Genomic DNA, 16,473 nt, shown 5'->3' on the forward strand with positions numbered 1-16,473 from the left:
CTCTCTCTCTCTCTCTCTCTCTCTCTCTCTCTCTCTCTCTCTCTCTCTCTCTCTCTGCATGGCCACTGCTAGACTTTTTCCTTATCTAGTGAATGGGGCCATTCCCATACACATATGAACCTCACTAATTGGACTAAGTGGATTATAAATGGACATTCAGTTTGGAAAGGGTCTTGATGGAGAATTGATTAGAGTAGAAAGGGGGAAATAGCAGATGGATGTGATCATATTTCATTGTATACATGCATGACATGCTCAAAAAATAAGAAAATTTTGAAAGAATATGTTTTAATGGTAGCATTCTGTCATTGAAGGAAGTTTTATTTTTCATTCATTTTTCATGCTAACATTTAATGTAATTGTTCCCATTATACTATTGCCAGACATGTATGCCTACATACTGTTCTATCAGCTTCTTTGTGGACTATCCCATCCCACAACTCTTGATCCCTTCAGCTCTTTCTCCTCTTCACTCTAAACTTTTTTCTTTCTTCTTTTGTGCCAAGGCATATATAAATTGTCTTCCTTTATATTAAGGGCCATTTCCCCCTTAGGCTAAAATCAGCAAACACAAATTTCTCAGTATCAACCTATTTTGTATAAATAAAGCCCACGTTTATGTTATAACTTTTTTGGTTTTTGAAATCTGTAATGACTTCAAATCCAAAGCAGGGTAAGATAAAACTACAAAATAGTAACTCAGAAGATATTTTCCTCATTTAATTCCTTACCACAGTGAGGAGATATTTTCCTTTTGTGCTTTAACAAATGCCTCCATATCAGTAAATGTACAGAGCCCTTATTTAATTGGTCTCCTAGATATCAACTCAATAAAATAAATGATTTACTAATTGTATAAATAGTATGCAAAGTAAGAGGAAATTATTTTCTTTGCTTTGTGTTTTAGGAAAGAGTAGTAAAAATCCACTCTAAACTGGATAATATAAATAAATAAAATAAATGCAATGATACTAGGTAACTCAGTTGGGGAGAATAGCACTAAAACTTTGAGTCACCCTGGTTCTCTCTAAGTGGTGTGTGAGGGAAGGCTACTGGGATGCTACATGAATAAGCTAAAAATTGCAAAATGCAGATAAAACCATTGAAAATAAAATTGTTTGGTCTAATCCAGTTGGCTTGTACATGTTTGCTTTGGACTGATTACATAATTATGAATATCTGCCAGTTCCCAGAGGGCCTAAATCCTTTTGTGGTATGAGTTCACTGCAGATTGTACAACATAACCTGACAAGGAATTTGAACCCACAGTCCTGTATTGAAGGAAAGATTTTTTTCCCATATCAGAAGGACATAACTCAATTAAGGAATGGATAAAAATACAATTTATTAAAAGAAACCAAAGCAATATAAATATAAAACACACTCTACTGGATCTTAAATGAGCAGCACCAACACAAGTAATAATTGTAGTTTCTGTTCTGTGAGTTTCCCTCGACATGATCACAGACTCTCTTACTTCAGGACTGTGTACATGACACTTATCTCACCACTGATTCACTATCCCAGGCTCTAAGGTGCTGATCCCACATAATGAGCACTGAAGTATTAAGGTATCTTGTTTCTTGTTTGTTCATATGTTTGTTTGTTTGTTTATTATTTGTCTGTCATTGTTTCATTTATATCCTGATATTTAGAGTTGTTTCGTTCTACAGAATTTACACCTATATTTCCTTTGGAGAATTTGCTATGACTTACATTAAAACCATACATGAGATTAGTAGAACTACAAAACTATGCAATAAAAGAGTGGAGGACAAAATTCTAAAGCTTGGTTCAAGAAAGCCACTCTAATTGGATGTGAGGTAGCTGCAGTCTTCAAGGAATTCCATGCAGAGTCCTGGGCTGTCTATACCTCATGCAGAGACTGGTCGAATGGGCCTTCTCAAGCAGATATCCAACTATGAGATCTTTCCAAGCAGAGCTATCTGTGGTCTTTAAACCATAGCAGTCAGGATCTCTTAGAGTCCTGAGAATTAGCAATATGACAACAAATCCAGAAATTCTATGCTGTTTTTCTATTACTTATTATATCACCATGAAACAACAGATTACCAGCACCACTAAGTCAATAGCAATATTCCCAGCTTTACTCTTAGATGTCTGGTATCTTTTTTTCCTCTAGAGGCTCAGGGATTTCTATCTGGTGGGTATCTTCTGTGGCCTGGCAGTCCAGCAAGCTTTCTGAAGCCATGACTTTGAGAGAGAGAGAATCGCGTCCAAGAACAGTGTTGTAAAGAAACTGACCACAGCAACTACTTCATAGTCTCTTCTTAGCAACATTTTCAAACTTCTCTTTCCTCCTGGTACTCAGGAGAGAACATAACAACAGTGCTTAGAACTTGGCGGTTAAAACTCACATTCAACCTGTTATTGACCTGTTTTTAGTCATTAAACCCCTTGGCTTCATCTTCTCCTTCTCGCTACTATATATGGTTTGTACAGACTTGAGTGGGCTTTAAGGGTGTCAAGAGTTAGCACTCTGGAACAATCATCCCTTAGATTCCTGAGTGCAGGCTGAAGGAGTCTTTTGGTTTGCTAGATAAACTGCAATCTTGGATCCATTTAGCTGGCATGAACCATCTTATATTGTTGCTTTCAAGGAGGCTCTGGATTTCCAGGGAGAAACAGACGAAGCATTTATTCTTCTAAGGCCACTAGGCACAGGTTTTTGTTTTTTGATTTTTGGTTTTTGTTTTATGTTTTGTGTTTTTTTTGTTTTTTGTTGTTGTTATTTTTACATTTTCAAAACTGTGTTATTTGGCTTACTGTTTACATATCTTTATTTCTAAAAAAAAATATCAATGAGGTTCTGCAGACTAAAAATTCATTGTTCTAATATTATGTTTAAAATTATAACATGAAAAAACAATTCTAAGCCCAGCATAAAAACTCTGTGCTCTCACAGTCTACATGCTTTACTTACTAAAATGGCTTTTTAAACATACTCTCTATGATTTTATTAGAAATAAAATTTCTATAATTTTACTATAGTTAACTGCTAAGAAAGTCCATCTCAGAAGAGCATATTTATACAGTGTATTTATTTCTTGTGAATTTGAGTCACATAGCAAAACATGTCTTATAAAAAACATCTCAAATCTTAATTGAGGATATTCAGAAAACTTGTTCTGTCTCTCAAATTACAAAAAAAGGACATCCAAACAAAAGGTTCAGTGTTGAGTCTTTCTGAGTCCAAAAAGGAAAGCATATTAAAATTGGTGATTTAACCCAAAAGCATGACAGTGAAGAAAGAGATGAGTTATAGATTAACAATTAACTCCTTATATGACAAACACTTGCATAGAGTCTGGACCTCATTGAGTAGATTATCTTGCTTCCCTAAACACTGGAAGCACATCAATGGTAATGAAGACAGGCATTGTGACCCTCAGCTACTATGTAAAAATTTAAAAGAGTTTTTATTTGACAGTTATGATCATGGTTGAACTTCTTTTTAAAGAACTGTCCAATCAGGGATAAAGAGATAGCTGAACAAAGGTACTTTCTACCAAACAGGATGACCTGATTTCCAGATCATACATTTCCGGAGAGAATCGACTCCTCAAAATTCTCTTCTAACTCTCACAGGGGCAATGTGTCATGTACACACACATGTTTGAATCCATGAGAGCACACACACATACACACACACACACACAGAGAGAGAGAGAGAGAGAGAGAGAGAGAGAGAGAGAGAGAGAGAGAGAGAGAGAGAGAGATTATCTAAACTAATAAAAGAAAAAAAAAAAAGAAAGCACCTTTGGTTCTGCTAATTATTATTATTTTTGTATCCTGCCATGTATACAAAGATGCATACATCTGAATTCAAGTTAAAATGTTTTTTTATTATTTTCTTCTAGGTCTAACATTCATATAAATTGCAATTCTGAGAAAATTAACATTGTATTGTATAGAATGTTGGTTCTTTTTGTAAATGACCTTTCTTCAAGCATAGAATAGTAATACCTGTTAACCTTTAAAAGTGTTTGAATATTTAAAAATGAGAAATATTGTAACTATCTACTATAACATCTGCTTGACAGTTTATATGAGAAATTAATTTTCATTATAAATTTACTCTGTGCAGACTCTGAGTTGAGAATAAATTAAAACTATCAAACACTCTATTAAAATGTGTATCAACCATGTGTCACCTACATTTTATTTATAGAAAGGAAAATGAAAGCCCTAGAATTTAGTATCGATGTTATAAGATTAGATGTCAGAAAAAGGCATGAAAATACAATATTCACAGACATTCAACACAAAACACTTAAAAGAATTTCTGTATAACTGTCAGCATTATAAAGCCGATTATGACATTACTGTAGGAAAAATCTTAAAAATTCACCTAGAACCTCAGTTTTAAAATTCATGGTTACTACACAAGTAGCATGAGTCTTAGCTGCTTTTCCATTTCTTTTTCCACAATGCATCCTTTACTGAAAAGATTTTTTACATCCCATCAGCCTTCCCATTCTTACTTACTTTACTACTGCTATTTCACAGACTCACTGGGAAATAACATGACACCTGACTAATGAAAGTTCATTTCTTTTTCGCCAAAGATAATACACATTATATTATTAAAGCAATGAGAAACCACTTTTATTTTCTGATAACTGAACCAAAGATGGCATTTTCTCTAATATCTCATACATATCGAATCTTGAAAAGAATAGATAAATTTGACTTATGCTTAACCTGCTCCTTTGGAGTTGCAGTTTCTATCACTGTCTGAAAACTAAAGGTCGTTCTTCAAATGTTTCTGTGCACATCACCTTCATCTATGGAAACCCTTCAGAATTCTCAGTCCCAGAACTTCCCTCACAAATGTGACCTCTAAAATACTATCAAACAAAATAATTACATCCAAACGATGTCTTTAAAAATTATTCTCTAACATAGCTAAAAAATTCTTCTCTGTTAAGATCTAACTGTTTGATGCACCAAGAGCTCAAAGTACCTTGCTGAAGGTAGAAAAGACCACAGAAGGAGGCTTGCATGCACAGTATGCAAAACAAAGTGTTAGACATGCCAACACTGGCTTTCCAGTCTAGACCAGCCACCAGCTGGTTTGCACATATTAACACACACTTTACAGCATGTGGTACAAAAGGACAGGGCTTCAGATATTGCTGAAGTTGCTATGCAAAAATATGAGATGTAACATGATAGCTGATGGCCAACCCATCCATTTTTGGAATATATATTTTTTTGTCAACAAAACCCCATATTTCCTATTTGGCTAGAGTTAACCTGCTTTATTATCCTACAATGTAGGAGCTGGGTATACAGTTCTATTTTGAGCATTTTATAGATTTTACATGACCCCTCATTCAGTCCCCCCAAAACAGCATACACACACACACACACACAGATACACATAAACAGACACATACATATATGCACTTATGGATCTACACATACATACACACATGCACGCATACACTTTGTATGGACTGTTGTATTCTGCCTGAACAAGAAATTATGCAGAATTTGCTTTTGTGAGATCTTTATGACCTAGTGTCTCCTCCTTATCCCTTCCTAGATGTTATGCCAGCATTTTCTCAGCCTTATTTGTGCTCATGTCCTGTCTGGACAGTAGCTAGTTAATTTAGCCCTTTAATATTCATAGCTTAGCATAGTTTCCAGTAACTGGCAGTTGTTTAACAAATATTAAACTATACGAAACTAAAGCATTTTAAAAAAAGACCATCCAACTTATGGTCACGTAATTGTTTTCTGAGCGTTATATTCTGTAAGAATTATTTTCACTAATTCTAACTCCAACAGAGGGTAGTAATATCCAGCCTATGTACTTTTAAGAACTAATGGATGGAAAAGTGTTTTGTTAAAGAGTACATTCCTCTGCAACTGATCTAACATTAAATTACAAGCTATTCAAAATCAGAAAGGGCTAGGTTTAATGTTACATAATTACTAGCTTTGAACTCCATAGAAATTTATGCTTTTCATGAAAAAAACAATTTTGTGTATTTGTAAGAAGAAACTCAAATGGGTCAGTTTCATAAATCTGTGCTGTAGGTACTGCTCACCAGGATAATACCATAAATCATATCCACAATGATAAGTAACAAGTGCTTTACCAAATTAAATAAATTAATCATTCATATATACATACACACAGCCATATTATGTCTGAGGATCACAAGGAAAGGAAATAACACACTAATTTGTTTCAACCTAATTTTCTCCATTCTATTAACAATACACCAAGTCTGCCTTGAGAAGAAAAACTAGATTTCCTAGCAATCTGATTACTGTAAAGATTGTTTACAACGTCTGCAGGCCAGTAGAGAAGCAAAATGTAAGTAGGTCCTAGAGAGTTGGTATCTAGAAAAACTACCTCCAGAATCAGCACCTTCAAGGCTATTTTTAAAAAGCGCTGTGATGTTGCCAACAGCACGTACATTTCAGACCTGGTTGTTGAGGATTGGTTCTAATGTTTTGTCTTATTTTGGCTCACAAAAGCATATTAAAAATGGCTAGCCATTGAGATAGTCAAGGCATATATAAATTAAGCCTGCATGTGTGTTTTTCATTGCAAAGATCTGCTGGTGACTAGAAGCATGACCTGCTGGGAATATAAAGTAGTTTAACTAAATCACCAGTATAGATGGTACCAATGTGGTAAGCAAGAAAAAAAATACATATTTAGAGATTCTCAGATGGAATACACACATGCCATAATGTTAGATTAAGAGTTTGGGGAGAATTGCTTTCTTAGCCAACTACAGATTTTGCCCCAGCCACGAGGGGATTTCTTCCCTCAGTTCAGAATGATACAAAAAGTTTGGACTCAGAGGCACTTGGAGCCCCAGCTGTGCAAAGAGACAGGTTGGCTGCTGAGAGGCAGAGAGAGGCAGACAGCAGTGGCTGCTGGCCTCCAACAAGGAGGTAATCAGGATAGTGGTGAATGGAATTGGATTTTATGCCTTAAGGGTTCTCTTAAGTGACTGAAACTGATACAACACATTGGTATTGGGACTCAGTAACTACAATCATTTTCTGCATTTGACTGCGTTTGTATAGGCTCAGAAGAGAATATCATAAAGATTGATTTCCTGGACTAAAGCCACAGTTAGGAAGGGACAGTGCAGCAATTCACACTATCTTCTGCTGTAAACGCAAGGGCACAATGGTTACTCTGTTCAGCTACAAAATATGAATTTTCTTACCAATACTGAAACTTTTAATGTATTCATTATGGTGGCTTTAAAACAGTGTCATGGCTTTAACTTCAAATAGGCTACACATAATATTAGACACAATGTTGCATATTCACAGTTTTTTGTTTCTATTTACCTCTCATTGAGAGTGCAGTAGGACCCCAATTAGATTTTCATTAGTTGTTTTCTGAGCATATTTGAATTTAACCTTATTGGATGCCTCTATTTGAAATATACACCAATATATATACTAATATACTTAAATATATACTAATGCGAGTTCACCAATAACAATATTAATTATAACAAATATATTTCCAATTTGGAAAGAAGAAAATAATGGGAGAAAATTTTGCTAAAGTAGGATATTACTAAACCCTAATTTTACTGCACTAACAAATGTCAAAATGTATTTAATTTTTCCCTATTAAGAAATGTAAAACTGTTTTCTTTTCTTTGGAGAGACTTGTTCAATCTTTAGGAGCCACTTAATTAAATTATTACCTGCTGGAGTACCATCTGTTTTTGTCCTAGAAATAAGAATCTTACTTTCTTTTACATAGCTTTGGTAAATATGTAGAAAGTGCCAAAATGCAATAAATATCATGAGCAGATGAACTAAAGCACTTCCAGCTCTACCCAGTCAGTCTTGATTGTTCTGGGCTTTGCTAAATGATTTTTTTCCAGGTATATACCTTTTAAAGTGTATTATTTCAGGAATATGATAGCATGTGTATATATATATATATATATTTGATTCTTTTAAACTTACCCCCAATGACTCAAGCAACAAAAAGTCACAGAAAGGAATGAAGAGGTCCGCATGAATATTCACCTCTAACCAGAGCTATAGAACTAGTTTGTAAAATTCTACCTTCTGTAAGGGGCAGAGATAAAGTCCTTATTCTTTAAGAGGAGAATTCTCAAATAAATTGGCCATGTTCTAGTGTAAAGCCACATATCCTATAACATGTAGGAAGCACAAATTGGGCTTCCTTGGTTTACAGGAGTTCATACAATTCTGTATGTAGGGAAGTGTTGATTTTGGAACAACAATAATATAATCAAAACATGTCATACAAATTTCACATATATTAATTTTTAAAATTGAAAAGATGAGAGTATTTTATAACATGGTTCTCAGGGAATATATGAATTCTTAAAACTTCTCTTATACTCTTATGACCAAATTTAAAAATTTTGTAATGTATAGTCAACATTAACAGGCTCTGCATCAAATTATGTTAGGAAATACAGGGTCTCAAAGGCACAGAACTCCACTTTGTACTGATCTTTCCAGACACAGAATAACAATCAGCCAATTGTTCCAGGATATACAATAGCTTAACTTTTCTCATTACCTATAAAAATGATATCTGATTTTGTGACACCCTCTTTGAAAATCCAATTTCATCAGTCAGCTACAATTCTTCCTAAATAAGATCTATTAGAAAATATATACAAATGTTGGTGGCTGTGTGACAGTTGCTACTTCATGAACAAAATTACTTCAGTTCCCTGTTGATAAAATAGATACTAATCGCTTTCCAGGGTTAGGTTTAGAGTTAAGATCATTTTTAGACTGAAAGTTTTGTAATTATGATAATTTTCAATGCAATTTATGATCTGAAGGTAAAAATTAGGGTTACATAAACTATATCTACAAAATGATCTCTCAAAGTTTACCATAAATGGAAATTACATGTTAATACAATATGTAAGACAGGATCTTAAAAATAATAATTCTCAGAATAACTAAAAATCAAATATTCAACATAGAAATATAAATAAAAAGACAAGACTGTCCTATATGACTTAAATAAGTATGTGTGTGTGTGTGTGTTTGTGTCTACTTGCTTGAACATACACATGTCAGTATGCATGTTTCCTTCTTCATATTTCTCTACATCAGAAATTCTTCTGCTATTATTTGAGGATAAGCTTGCATATCTGTTTTATTTTGTGTCCCCAGATTGACATTTGAAAAACTATTTTCCCCAGCTGATATTATAGTCTAGAAACTCAAAACGTCTTTATTTAACACAAATTTGTTATTTACAACATCATGCTTTTTATTTTAATACCAGATACTTGATAGAGATATTTGTGGATACAAAAGTATGCATGATGGGGGAGTTAGATACAGTTAGGGTTGACCAAGACAGAGTATGTATTAAAAATGTCATAAGGAAACTTGCTACTTTGTAAACTAATGAAAAAAATAAAGTAATATACTAAAGCCTGTTCTATTTTTCAATGTATTTATCTTGCACAACTTTATTGCAAAACGCACAAACAATAAAAGGAAACAATGAATAAATTAGACTTCATCACGAACACATTTGGCCACAAAGAATGCCATCAAGAAATAGTTTCAAATCATGTACCCAAGTTGGGACTTGCACTGAGAATGAATATATATATATATATATATATATATATATATATATATATATATATATATATATATACCTCTCTTACATCTTGATTTTTATAATTACAAATGATCCAATTCAGAAATAGACAAAGGCTCTAAACATTTTTCTCAAGTAGATTCACAAGTAGCTGTTGTACATATGACAAGATGTTGCCATTAGTATTTAGAAGAGAGAATTCCAGGCAACCAGGAAAAGGCATGTGATAATTAATATTGCAGCATAGTTTTTTAAAAGGCAGAAGATAAGTTTGCGTAAGAAAATAAAGAAGTTAAATTTCACAAATTACTGGCAGAAATTTAAAGCAGGGCAGTTGCTTTCAAAATAATCTGAGAATAGCTCAAAAATTATGTAATCCAGTCATTCTATTTCTGGGTGTATAACCAAGAGAAAGAAAAGCATATACACACTGGAAAATTCAAGTATTGGTTATTAGCATTATTCCAAAGCCAGAAGGTAGAAACAACCAAATATTCATCAACTAAAAAAATGATGAATAAAATGTTGCATATCTACACATTAGAATGTCTCTCAACAATAAACATGCATTAAAAATAGGTAGAAAGACTGTAAAAGTCAAAGTACCAGGAGGATGGCTTACAACTGGACATGACAAGTAGGTTACACTCAGGACTCTTACCAGGTTTGGTTGCTTGCATAAGACTTGTACAAAATCAAAACAGGCAACATTTCAGTAGTGTGCAACAGGCTCAGAAAACCCCACTCATGTGGGATATAGGCAGTCATGCTACTTAGGGAAGGAAAGTCAGTTTTCATCATGGTTATGACCACTGATAGCGAATCGATTCTCCAGTACTCAGCCCTGTACTCACCTGTATAGGGAAGAACCAGTTGGACTGAACACATTTCAGATGAAACAGAGGAAGAGGACATAAATTTGAGAAAAGTTATATAGATATAATCCAAATGCCTTGTACTCATGTGAAATTTCTCATGTTTATAAAGAAGAATGGATACATAGTACAATACAATACATGTTAAAAACATTGTAAGCATCCTTCCCATCAAATAATGGAAAGTGTTAATTCCAGGACCTCAGGCAAGTCCATACTTAAAATGCCATTAAATATAATTCTTATCTATTACACTCTTTTAAATTGGTTCTTTAAATCATCAAATCATCTCTAAGCTTTTTCTACTCCAACTAAAATGTAAATAATTGTCATGCTATATTCTCTAGAGAAATGTCCCAAATGGTCAGTGCACAAAACAGATGAACCATGAGTGCTGGAGAGAGGCTAGAAACTATGAAACATGACAGACTATAGCTGTGGATAATACATATTATTTGATTAGCATAGACTCAGTAGTGTTCAAAATAAACTGTGTGTGCATGTGTGTGTGTGTGTGTGTGCGTGTGTGCATGTGTTTTCTTTCTAATAATCCAAAGTTTTTTTTTCTAATGCCTTTATGTATACTTAGTTGATTTCCAAGATGCAACATTTTTAAAGGGCAACAGCTTCTATGAATATACATATACACTCATACATAGTTGAAGATACCTTTATAAAACATTACTATGCAAATGCCATTGTTCTTATTTTTGAGCTTAATAATGTCATCAGTGAGGTTATCTATAATTAAATCTCAAATTTACTATATTTTATATTTTAAATGCCTTTGTGTTATACACATACATACACAGACTTGTTTCTGGCTTCCTTTATTTCACCATATATATCTCTAAGCCTTTTTCTTGTGAGCTTAAGGAATAACTATTATCTATGAACAAATGCAGTGGCCTGCAGATGATTTGCCTAATTGTACTACCTACATTATTTCTTTCTTTTCTACTTTGCTTTTCCTTTCAAATGCTTTACATGAACTACACAAAAGGCTATTTTGATGTCAGAAGAGCCAAACTTCCTGTGCTCTTTTCCCTGTTCTCACACCTTGGAATCTCAGAATGTTATATAAGTGGAAAATAAATGTTTTTTGCAAATTTCTTAAAACACTTCAAATACTTTAACCTGAATTGTCAGTGTACAAAACAGCAGACAACAAATCACATCTTAATAATATGCATTTCACTTCATAGTACATCTACTATTTGAAAACATTTTATTTTAACTAATGAACATGGGTTAACGAACCTTTACTTTACCCTCTATTCAATAGACACTGATGGTCGTTAAGAGACAAAGTCTTTTGTCAATGGATTTAATTACAGTCATCAAGTTATATAGCACCATATGCCAATTATCATAGGACTTAACAAAATCCTGGGTAATTACACTATTGGCATACATACCCCTGGAAATATAGATACACATCTCAGCAATATCTTCTTAACAAACAGTACTATTAAAATATTATCTTTGAGATATTGCTAAATGTTTCATAGGTGTCAATGCTAAGTATTATTTTGAGTATTACAGTACTAATCCTTCCAGTTCTTTGTAGATATTTGGCTATATCCAAACCTAAAATGAGAAACTCTGAATTAAATTCTTAATATCAAAATATACAAAACCTAGTCACTGACGTTAATTTTTTAGACCAGAATTTGGAACTGAATAATTATCCTGGCTCTTGAAAATATTGACTCTTAAAACTCTACTGGGTGGACATGTCATTCAACCAACCCACTGGCAACTTTTTTTTTGAATTTTTTATTACGTATTTTCCTCAATTACATTTCCAATGCTATCCCAAAAGTCCCCCATACCCTCCCTCCCACTCCCCTACCCACCCACAACCACTTCTTGGCCCTGGCCTTCCCCTGTACTGAGGCATATAAAGTTTGCAAGACCAATGGGCCTCTCTTTTTAAAGATGGCTGCCTAGGCCATCTTCTGATACATATGCAGCTAGAAACAAGAGCTCTGGGGTACTGGTTAGTTCATATTGTTGTTCCACCTATAGGGTTGCAGATCCCTTTAGCTCCTTGGGTACTTTCTCTAGCTCCTCCATTGGGGGCCCTGTGATCCATCCAATAGCTGACTGTGAGCATCCACTTCTGTGTTTGCTAGGCCCCGGCATAGCCTCACAAGAGACAGCTATATCAGGGTCCTTTCAGCAAACGCTTGCTAGTGTATGCAATGGTGTCATCTTTTGGAGGCTAATTATGGGATGGATCCCTCATCATCCTCAGTGAGGTAACACAATCACAAAAGAACTCAAATAATATGTACTCACTAATAAGTGGATATTAGCCCAGAAACTTAGTATACCGGAGATATAAGAGACAATTTGTAAAACACATGAAACTGAAGAAGAACGAAGACCAAAGTGTGGACACTTTGCCCCTTCTTAGAATTGGAAAAAATCACCCAATGGAAGGAGTTACAGAGACAAAGTTTGGAGCTGAGACAAAAGGATGGACCATCTAGAGACTGCAACTTATTTTTATGAGATATTTCTTCATTTAAATTTCAAATGCTATCCCGAATGTCCCCTGTACCCTCCCCTTGCCCTGCTCCTCAACCCACCCACTCCCACTTCCTAGCTCTGGCATTCCACTGTACTGGGGCATATGATCTTCGCAAGACCAAGGGCCTCTCCTCCCATTGATGGCCTACTAGGCCATCCTCTGCTACATATGCAACTATAGACACAGCTCTGCAGGGTACTGATTAGTTCATATTGTTGTTCCTCCTGTATGGTTTCAGACCCCTTTAGCTCCTTGGGCACTTTCTCTAGCTCCTTAATTAGGTGCCCCCTGTTACATTGAATAGATGACTGTGAGCATCCACTTCTGTACTTGCCAGGCACTGGCATAGCCTCACAAGAGATAGATATATCAGGGTCCTAGCAGCAAAATCTTTCTGGCATATGCAATAGTGTCTGGATTTGGTGGTTGTTTATGGGATGGATCCCCAGGTGGGACACTCTCTGGATGGTCCTTCTTCTGTCTCAGCTCCAAACTTTGTCTCTGTAACTCCTTCTATGGGTATTTTGTTCCCCATTCTAAAAAGGAACAAAGTATCCACATTTTGGTCTTCCTTCTTTTTGAGTTTCATGTGTTTTGCAAATTGTATCTTGGGTATTTTAAGTTTCTGGGCTAATATCCACTTATCAGTGAATGTATATCATGTGTGTCAGAAAGGCTAAGGTCAAAAATTCAGGTGACAGCAGATGCTGGCAAGGATGTGGAAAAAGAGGGACACTCCTCCATTGTTGGTGGGATTGCAAGCTGGTACAACCACTCTGGAAATCAGTCTGGCGGTTCCTCAGAAAATTGGACATTGTACTACCGGAAGAGCCAGCAATACCTCTCCTGGGCATAGACCCACAAGATGTTCCAATTTGTAATAAGGACACATGCTCCACTATGTTCATAGCATTTATATTTATTATAGCCAGAAGCTGGAAAGAACCCAGATGTCACTCAACAGAGGAATGGATGCAGAAAATGTGGTATAGTTACACAATGGAGTACTACTCAGCAATGGAAAACAATGAATTTATGGAATTCTTAGGCAAATGGATGGACCTGGAGGATATCATCCTGAGTAAAGTAACCCAATCACAAAAACCACTGGCAACTTTTGTTACTCAAACTAATTCTAGCTGCCTTTTCTTTCAAGATCACATTCCTGTCTGATCTTGCTTCTAAAATGAAGTACATCTGAATTACTCAACATCTGTTTTAAAAACTAATTTTACATATACATTCTCTTGTTTAACAAAATAGAATTGCCCTAAGCCTGAAATACAAGTCTGGCAGAAATAATTCCCACCTTTTCTCTGAGTGTTTCAGCTTATGTTTTATATATATATATAATTTGAGCATTCAATAATTACTCAGAAAACTTTGATAAAAGTTTCTCTTTTGAGGTATATGTACTTCTTCATATTTTATTAAAATGGTCAGGGAAAACATACACTGAGATAAACCATCCAAAAAAGTCATCCTCTGAATGTTAAGTGTTTTCAAGAAAACCTTGATTTAGTTTGTTTCTGTTTTTCTGGTTTATTGTAAACAAAGTTGATATATAACAAAATCCAACTTTCTGGATCATAGCTAAGAATATTTTGAAATTTTAGTAGAGTTGAGATATAATTCTCCAACACCTGTTCTGTTCATTCATCAATATTGTGTCTTCTTTCATTCTTCTGTATCATTCTGACCTTCGTTTACATTCTGTTTGAGGTGGAATCAACATTATACCAACAAGCAATCCGGTCTGGTCATCCTTAACATTAACATGTATCAACTTAACCTAGACCCACCTCACTTCTCTATTCGTTTTCTCTACATACAGTTTTGTAGAAAATGCTTAGATCTATAATTTTATTTGTAAATGTGTCACAAATACTTTTAAATTTGCAATTTATTCACAAATACTTTGAGAATAACTATACTATATCTAGCTATCTAAATTAGTAATTACTTATCTAATTTTGTCAATTGATAAAAAAATCACAATTTTTAACTATAATTTTATTGTTTAAAACACATTTTTACATAATTTATAGTTTTAAAACACATTGTGATGGCCTACACTTCTAATTCTAGTTTTCTGGACCTAACTTCAGCACTAGCTTTTGATAGTACATAGTCAATTTTAGAATATTTGGGGATATATATATATGTGTGTGTGTGTATGTTGACCACTAAACCAACCCAGAATACATATGGTTTTAAATAAATTATATTTGATAAATTCTATGTGTAAAGGCTTGAAATTCAATTTATTTATTGTATAAAACAAATACAAAATTTATTAAGTAGAAAGGAAAACTGTGAAGGCAGAATATAAAAGAGAAGATTCTCCTAACCCACATGGTTTCCTGATCTAGCTACTGAAAAGTTAGCTTTGAAAATAAGTTTGCTAAATAAAGAATAAGTACACTAGAGTGACCAAAATGCCATTCCTTATGCACTTTGATTTGAAATATGTTAAATTATTATGCTTTTGAGAGACATGACTCAATGATAAACATTTATTATCCACATAGATTCCCTTGCCCTTCAATGTATTGCTAGAATCATAATTTGAATATGCTCCTTAGTTGTGATGCACTGGAGTTAACTTCTACTAACTTTTCTCACACTGTTGGTGCAAAAGTGAAAAAAGGAATAAATAAATAAACAAATTAATTAATTAATTAATTAATTAAAAATGTATATTTGTTGAATGAAATTCAATAAATAACCAAGACAGATATCAGTAGGTTTGTTTATTAGAATTTGTGTTCAGAGGAGGGATAAATCAGTACGGCTAGTGGCTATCATTGCTCTCTAATGACCATTTGTAACAAGGAAAAATAAAACAAATAATAGGAAGATAAACAATCACCATTGTAAATATCACTGTCAATTTAATTCTTTTCTTGAGTAACAATGACCACAAAATTGAAGTTAGCTGTATGTCAAGTTGGCTGCAAAGGAATTTATTTAACATACATTTTATAACTGCCTTCCAAAATTCCCCCACAATGTTTTAGAATAAATAGTTATAATTCAGATCACAAAACACTTAAAATGTTCCCTTCTAGTCAGTCAAGGAATTGTATAACTATAATGGCCCTAGGAATAGGCTTCTATGTGATGTTGTAGGTAACCTTGTTAACCTCTTTTGAAAATTCCTGAATGATGCTGTGTGGCTACCCTTCTTAGGGCTCAAGGTGATATTTTCTTCCTTCCTTCCTTCCTTCCTTCCTTCCTTCCTTCCTTCCTTCCTTCCTTCCTTCCTTCCTGTCTTCCTGTCTTCCTGTCTTCCTGTCTTCCTGCCTTCCTGCCTTCCTGCCTTCCTGCCTTCCTGCCTTCCTTCCTTCCTTCCTTCCTTCCTTCCTTCCTTCCTTCCTTCCTTCCTTCCTGTCTTCCTGTCTTCCTTTCTTCCTTCCTTCCTTCCTTCC

At 34.4% G+C, this 16,473-nt stretch overlaps 1 protein-coding gene across 2 annotated transcripts in view; it reads right to left on the reverse strand.

The window, feature by feature from the left end:
- Window positions 1–16,473, reverse strand: part of Naaladl2 (N-acetylated alpha-linked acidic dipeptidase like 2) — a 1,234,236-nt gene that overhangs the window by 703,777 nt on the left and 513,986 nt on the right. The gene's annotated exons all lie outside the window — the stretch shown is intronic.

Source organism: Mus caroli, chromosome 3 (genome assembly GCF_900094665.2).
Source record: "Mus caroli chromosome 3, CAROLI_EIJ_v1.1, whole genome shotgun sequence".
Taxonomy (NCBI): Eukaryota; Metazoa; Chordata; class Mammalia; order Rodentia; family Muridae; genus Mus; species Mus caroli.